Raw genomic sequence first — 8,601 nt, 5'->3', positions numbered from 1 at the left:
TAGTTATGACCCCCTTATTTGGGTCTCCTATAATGAGATCTTTGGGATGATCCTTCTGAATTCTGATGGAGGGTCCCTTGTTTATTTTGTCATCTTCAGGTTCAGCTTGAGGAGGTTTACTCTCATTATTTTTGTCTGAGAGATCAGTTGGGGGATCATTTAGAGATGTCTCAACATCGTCTGTGACATCAATCTGTTGATCATCAACCACAACATTGATAGATTACATCATTACTTTTATTCTGGAATTAAAGACTCTATATGCTCTGCTGTTTGTTGAGTAGCCCAGAAATATTCCTTCATCACTTTTGGGATCCATCTTCCTTCTTTGTTCACGATCAGTCAAGATATAACATTTACTACCAAACACATGGAAGTATTTGACTGTAGGTCTTCTCCCTTTCCAGACTTCATATAAGGTAGTAGGAGTCCCTTTCTTCAAGGTTACTCTATTGTGAACATAGCAGGTTGTGTTCATAGCTTCAACCCAGAAGTGGTAGGGCAATTTCTTAGCATGAATCATAGCTCTGGCTGATTCTTGAAGGGTTCTATTTTTCCTTTCCACCACACCATTTTGCTGGGGAGTAATGGGAGATGAGAACTCATGATGAATTCCTTCTGAAGAACAGAATTCAGCAAATTTGTTGTTCTCAAATTCCTTCCCATGATCACTTCTAATTTTGATAACTTGACTTTCCTTTTCTCTTTGAAGTTTTAAACAAAGATCTTTGAAGACTTCAAAAACATCATATTTTTCTCTTATAAAATTGATCCAGGTGTATCTAGAGAAGTCATCCACTACTACATACGCATACGTCTTCCCACCAAGGCTTTCCACCTGCATAGGTCCCATCAAATCCATATGGAGGAGTTCCAGTACTTTGGATGTGGTGTCATGTTTGAGCTTCTGGTGTGACATCCTTGTCTGTTTTCTAATCTGACATTCCCCACAGACTTTTCCTTCATCAATCTTCAAGTTGGGAATTCCTCTAACAGCTTCAACAGATATAATCCTCTTCATACCTTTAAGGTGCAGATGGCCCAATCTTTGATGCCATATCTTCACTTCTTCTTCTTTGGCTAAAGTACACATTGAAGAATAACCAGTTTCTTGAGAACTCCACATGTTGCAGTTGTCTTTAGACCTGAATCCTTTCATGATCACTTCATTTTCTTTGTTAGTAATCAGACATTCAGTTTTGGTGAAGTTTACAGTTAGACCTTGGTCACATAGTTGACTGATGCTTATTAAGTTTGCAGTCAGTCCCTTAACAAGTAGGACATTGTCAAGATTAGGAACTCCGTGGCAGTTAAGCTTACCAATTCCCTTGATTTCACCATTTGCTCCATCATCAAAGGATACATAACTGGTGGCATGAGGATGAAGGCCAATTAACAGGTTTTTGTTTCCAGTCATGTGTCTGGAGCACCCACTGCCAAAATACCAATCTTCTTTGGCTGAAACTCTGAAGGAAGTGTGAGCTATCTGACTTGTAACATCAGTCCTAGGAACCCATTGTTTTTTGTTAACAGATATGTGATGTTTGGGTTTAGGTTGATGACGAGAGGGACTAGGATAGCCATACAACTTATAGCAGAATGGTTTTATGTGGCCAAATTTTCCATAGTAATGACATCTCCATCTTTAATGTTTCCCTTTTTGCTGTCTTCCTTTATGATGTTGTGACATATGATGTGACATCTCTGGTTTACTCCCAATGTGACTGCACTTAGGTTTGGACTTTGGTTTTCTACCAGTGTGGCTGCACTCAGGTTTAGATTCACTGAACCCAATACCAGACTTGTCTCATGTTATTTGTCCAGTCTAGAGAATTTTGTCTAAGGTGTCAGATCCATTGTTTAGCATTCTTACATACTTGGTCATCTCATCTAGTTTAGAATTCAAGAATACTGCTTGAGTCTTCAACTTGGAGATGGTTTCCAAATGTTCTGCCTTCTCATTCTCCAGCTGTGCTATCACTTTCTTCTGGCTTTCAACTTGTTGACACACTCCTGCACTTCTATGACACAACTTTCTGTAGGTAGTGGCCAACTCTCCAAAGGTTACTATATCATAACTTGAGTCTTCATCAGAACCCCATCTTCCAATCAAGGCAGTCACAAGATTTGCAGACTCTTCTGTTTCACTTTCATCAGACCAAGTGGCAGCAAGACTCCTCTTCTGTTTCTTGAGTTAGGTTCCATATTCAGTTCTAATGTGTCCATACCCATCACATTCATGGCACTGAACTCCTTTTCCTTCTTTGGGCTTTTCATCTGACCTTATTCTTCTTCCAGCATTGTTGGATTTACTGATGTCAGATGAGATGTTCTTGACATTAGCCTTAGATCTTACATCCATCTTTTTCAGAAGTCTGTTGAATTGTCTTCCCAGCATTACTACATCATTTGCCAGATCTTCATCAATATCTTGACCACTTTCCTCTTCTTTCTCCTCAGTGTTTGACACAAAGGCTATGCTTTTGACTTTCTTTTCAGATTCATCACACATTCCCATCTCAAATGTTCGGAGGGATCCAATTAGCTCATCAAATCTCATATTGGAAATGTCTTGAGACTCTTCTATGGCTGTCACTTTCATGGCAAATCTCTTAGGGAGTGACCTGAGTATTTTCCTCAATAATTTTTTATCTGACATCTTCTCACCTAGGGCTCCTAAGGCATTAGCAATTTCATGGATATTCATATGAAACTCATGAATATTTTCATCTTCTTTCATCCTTAAATTTTCAAACTTGGTAGTGAGCAGCTGCAGTCTAGACATCTTCACTCTAGAGGTGCCTTCATGAGTGGTTTTGAGAATGTCCCAAGCATCTTTGGCCACCTCACAGTTGTTTACCAATCTGAAGATATTCTTATCTACTCCATTGAATATAGCATTCAATGCTTTAGAGTTCCCAAGGGCTAAATCATCCTCCTCCTTGGTCCATTGTTCTTCAGCCTTCTTATCAGTAGTAGCTTCTCCATCCTTAGTAATAATTGGATGTTCCCAGCCTGTTAAAACAACCTTCCAAGCCTTATTATCCAGAGATTTTAGGAAGGCTACCATTCGAGGTTTCCAGTAGTCATAGTTGGACCCATCCAGAATAGGTGGTCTGTGAACAGATCCTCCATCTCTCTCCATAGTACCAGAAAGTAACGTCCCTATATCTCACCCAGAACCAGAGCAGGATGCCTGCTCTGATACCAATTGAAATTCTGGTATCAGATATGAGATGTCGAAGGTAGTGTCACGACACTAATATCTGAACAATACAAACAGGATAAAAGATAAAGAACAGTAATGCAAGAGACACAAGCAATTGTTAACCCAGTTCGGTGCAAACTCACCTACGTCTGGGGGCTACCAAGCCAGGAAGAAAATCCACTAAATAGAATCAATTCAAAGACTCTCAGTAAACAACTTCAAGTTACAGTCTTTTCACCTAATCTCTACCCGTGTGACTTCTACCTAAGAACTCTTAGATATGAGACCCTACTCACTCCCCCTCAATCACAACAGTGATATAAAACAAGAATTACAATGAAAAGAAGACACTCTTCAAAGACACACACTTGATCTTACTTAACAACTTCAATCAAGTAGACACACACTCATGCTTAAAAGCTTAGAGTGACAAATTACAACTCAAAAATCAGACCAATTCAATCATCTATGGATGAATTGAATGGCTTACAATTCACACGACCACACAAGACTTAAACCCTTATTCTCTCTCAATATTTCGTTCGTTAATTCCTGTGTATCAAATCAGGTTTTCCATGTCCTTTTTATAGAAGCATTTGGCTGGGCTTAGACATCATAAATCCCTAAAACTATTTTCCATTCATATCTTCTCATGACAGTTGATTAGATCTCTTTGGAAAATAAGTTAATCTCGTTGTAATTACTGATTGATAGCATGTTCAATCATCTCATCAATGATACACAGATTGACATTAAAAACGCAATCACATAATACATAACATTCAGACTGAATGTTCTGTATACAGATGTCATGACATCGGGTCTGACATCTCAGTAAAAATCCTGCATAATCACATTTTAAACATCCAGCAGGTACACGTTATCTTATGTTCAGACAACACATGTGACAACTTGTGAACACTCTAGGTTTTACCAAAATTGCTGCCAACACATAGAACCAACAGATAGTGAATTGTGAAAGATATGAATGATGCCCTAAGGCGAAAGAAGGAATTATTAGGAGTATGCTCGCCAAGGATTCGCATCCTCGTGCCTACGTATTCTCATTATGCAATGAGAAAATTAGAGCAATCGTAGTTCAGAACTACGAGAATAAAGGGGGAGAGATGTTTTTCTAAGCAACAGGGACTCACAAGACAAACACACAAGGGAGGATTGCAGTACTGAAATGCAAAGAATAGTGTATCACTTGCTGGGGAATCGAAAATTCGAGATCAAATCAGGATAGTAGCTTGGATCCAAGAAAAGGATAGACTCTTAATCGAAGAGGTAGGTGGACATTTACCAATACGTGGACTAGCGGACCGCCACTATAAGGTAAAGCCGAAAAGAAAGACTGAATTAAGTGTTTAGGATGAGATCCAAACAAAGATGAAGTTAGTGTTTGGGATGAGAGCCAAACAAGGATGAAGTTAGTGTTTGGGATGAGAGCCAAACAAGGATGAAGTTAGTGTTTGGGATGAGAGCCAAACAAAGATGAATTAGGTGTTTGGGATGAGAGCCAAACAAATCTCGATTGAAGAGACGAACTGTCCTCAGGACGTCCTAAAAGGATAGACAAGGAGTTCAAGGAGAAGTATGATTGATCTCAAAAGATGGTATAGATTGCATGAATGGAGTAGCAATAGATTAGGTAGATTGATAAATAAGATAGCTCGCGAAGAAACCGGGTTCTCCTGCCTACGTACCCTCATTGTGCAATGAGGAAATCAGAGCTTTCGTAGTTCAGCCTACTAGGGCTGAAAAGAAATTGAATGGAGGCAAGAAGAAATGGATGATTGAGATTGAAATGATTTGAATTGGAATGATTGAGAATTGAATAGAATGAAGAATGGATAGACTTGATAGTTACTGGATGAGAATCACACTAAAGTCTATGGTAAAGGTGGATACGATAAGCAACGAGCCAAACGTCTCGCACCCAAAGATATCCAGAATGAGTGTAGGAAAGCTCCAGTCTCATTCCTTCTTTACCACTTAAGGCTCGTGGCATGTAATTCTCGTCTTAAAATTCAAGAGAAGAGAGGAGAGTCTTTGTAGTTGTTTCTTGTATTGAAGATGGAGACCTTATCAATCGTTCGATTCAAATTGCAATAAAGTCTATGAATAAAGGTGAATACGACGAGCGTTGGGTCATACGTCCCATACCCAAAGATACTCAGAATGGGGGTAAGAATACTCCAGTCCCACTCCTTCTCCATTACTTAAGACTCATATCGTACAACTTGACTCATGATTGATAAGTTGTTGACGTTGTCCTTGCTTTTGTTGTTTTTGCTTTGTGAAGATAGACTTGTCAATTGTATGATTAAAATTGTGCTAAAGTCTATGAATAGAGGTGAATACGATGAACGTTGGATCATACGTCCCATACCCAAAGGTACTCAGAATGGGGGTAGGAATACTCTAGTCCCACTCCTTCTCTATTGCTTAAGGCTCGTGTCACACTCTTCTAACTTTAAGTTAACAAGTGTTGAAGACGCCACCTTTGATGTGCTTGAAAGTTGAAGACGCCGCCTTTGATGTGCTTGAATAATCCGTCACTTGATATAACTGAGGATGCCTTGATTGAGGATCTTGTCTTGAGGCCCTGAGCTCCACAGCGTGAAAGAAAAGTCCTACTAAGTGACCAAGGGTCTTTTGGTCACTCAATTAGACTGGGGGATTATACAAGTTCAAAGGATTTAATTAATCAAAATTTCTTTTGATCAATTTAATCGGGGGTTTTGATTTGGTTTTGTGGGGAACTAAGTTTTGGATCTAATTGAAGTTAGTAATTGTTAGAACTAACCTAAGGGATCATGCATTGGAAATTGGTTGAATATTCTAAGTTAGATTAGAAATCCTAAGGGAGCATGTCAAAATATTGATTAAAATCATGACTAAAATTCTGTGTTAAGTCCTACAATTAATTCCATTCTAATCCTAAGGGGAGCATATAATTTTAACACAAAAATGACAAAATAAGCCCATAAGGGCAAAATGGTCAATAGTGAAATACGTCAAATTCTAACCATGGTTTAAAATTGATTAAATCCTAAAGATGAATTCTAATCCTAATGTTGAAAATGGGATTAATCTAAATTTAATCAAGCCTATTTGTTTCTAATTAGGAAATTCTATCTAAAAAACCTAATTAAAATTCTAAGGAAAAAATCCTAATTAATTCTAAGGGAAATTCTATTTAAATCCTAATATGCTAATTAAATCCTAAAATCAAGATTTATTAATCTAATTAAATCAACAATCTAATTAGCCTAAAAAGAATGTAAAACAATAAAAAGAAATCAAAGAAAACAAATAAAATTGGAAACAGAGGTGTATTTGTTGAATGGGGTGTGAATTGAGTTCAGGATAATGGGCTGCCAGTTGAGCCCACCATTGATTTTTGTACAGCCATAGAAAATCCAACAACAAAAAAACAAAGGGGGTGCACTCGTGAAATGGCAATGGGCCGTCTGAGCCCAATGCTTCAGTAAACATTCCAAACAGGGGGTGCAGTATTGAAATAGCATGGGAAACTAGCAAATATGCTAATGGGCTTGACAAAGCCCAATTCCGCTTTCTTCACTAAACAAGGGGGTTTCAATAGCAATGTGCATGTGTGAAACATAATACCAGTGGGCCTGAGCACTTAAGCCCACTCAACTCACCTCTGTTGACTTAGACAAGTCAATAGAGTCAAACTATTTTCCAATGCGCGCGCAACCTATCAGCGTTATCTCACCGTCCTTCCTCTTGGCTCGCCGCACCGGCGTCCGTCGCCGGAGCCGGTGGTGGCTTATACCTAATCATCACCACCAACTTAAGCATAACAACACGTTGGACACGCCTATGGCAAGAAAATTGAGCAACGGACAATGGATTGATTGAATCGAACTTAAACGAAGGAAGAACCCTAACCTTTCCAAGTCAAATTAAATGACACTCACTGAAGATCAATTCCTAACACCATGGGGGTTTCATTCATCAACCTAAATGCTACGTCTTGGTACAGTCAGAGCAAGAAAACGATAATGAATTGTAAATGACATACCGGAGAAGATGATCGGAGGATTCGCCAGTAAGTTTTCTGATCCTGATTCTTCCTTCTTCTTCCTCTTTTTGTCTCCTTCTTCTTCTTCTGAAACTTTGGAAACAGAGTGAGAGTGAGGTGGCTTAGCTCAAGCTGAATTGAAGCTTCAATGTGAAGCTTCAATGGCTTTTCTGTGAGAGAGAATAAGAGAGCTATGGTAAGGGTGAGAGAGGTTGCAGAGAGATTGCTCAAATTCGCAGGGTTCAAAAGTGTTGAAAATAAGAGTGATGAACTGTTTAAATAGAATCTAGGTTTGGAGATGTTTTTGGATTGGAGTTAGGATTGGAAACTGTTATATTTAGGCTAGGAGTTAGTTGCATTCAACACACTGAGTTCATGGTGAAACTCAGTTAGTTAGAATCAACTCAGTTGGTTAAAATTGGTTAATGAGTGAGTGAAAAGAATTTCCACTGGCTGTTGTAGGTTAGAATGAGATTGAAGTTGTGTTGATGTGGTTTTTAGTGACATGTTGTCCAAGTTAACAGTTGAGTTTAAGTGACTTTACTTGGCTTGGAATGATGAAGCATGAAGGTTAATGATTTTTTTGATGTGCACTGGCTGTAGCAGGTGGCTTTTAAGTGGAGCAAGTTAAGTGGTGACCTGTTATTCATGTTGCAGGTTGAAAAATCAAGTGACTTTGGTTTGTACATTGAGATGATGAATGGCTTTGGTACATGCTTTGTTTCAATGATTCATAAGTTTTAATCCCATTGTTTGCACTCAATTCCTGCTCTCACTTGTTTCTTTTGTTGTAGCATAAACTTGGCATAGCATGTTCAAACTAAGGTCTAGCCATGGTAGCATGTGATGCAAGTTTGGACCAAGTCTGGCTTTGAGATGTACACACTGTGATGAAGAGGTACTACTTCTACACCATTGGTCTTGCAATGCTATGTTGGACCCTTGTTCAGTTCAGCAGGTGGTAAGTATTGATTTTGTGTGTAAGTCTCATGCTGGCTTTGGCTACTGCAGGATACAGGGCCAATGCACTTTGCTTCCAACTTCATGATTCAAGTATAGCCATTACAACATGATTACGATTCCTTTAAACCTAAGGTGTTGGTAGCTCCATTTGGATTGTCACAATTTGAAGTTATGCTGCACAGGGACAAGACCTTGAGGTATGCTTATAGTGTAGTGTTGTTTGCTATGCCATGATATTAACTTGTTTGTGCATGAACTGCTGCCAGGGTCTTGAATAGAACATGCACATCTCTGTCACACAATGGTTCTGCATAATTTGCATTATGTCAACTTTGAATGTTACCGGGATTTTCTTGAACAAACATGGGCCTGA

This window comes from Lathyrus oleraceus, chromosome 1, assembly GCF_024323335.1.
Source record: "Lathyrus oleraceus cultivar Zhongwan6 chromosome 1, CAAS_Psat_ZW6_1.0, whole genome shotgun sequence".
NCBI lineage: Eukaryota > Viridiplantae > Streptophyta > Magnoliopsida > Fabales > Fabaceae > Lathyrus > Lathyrus oleraceus.
Note: the sequence above shows the minus strand (reverse complement) of the source record.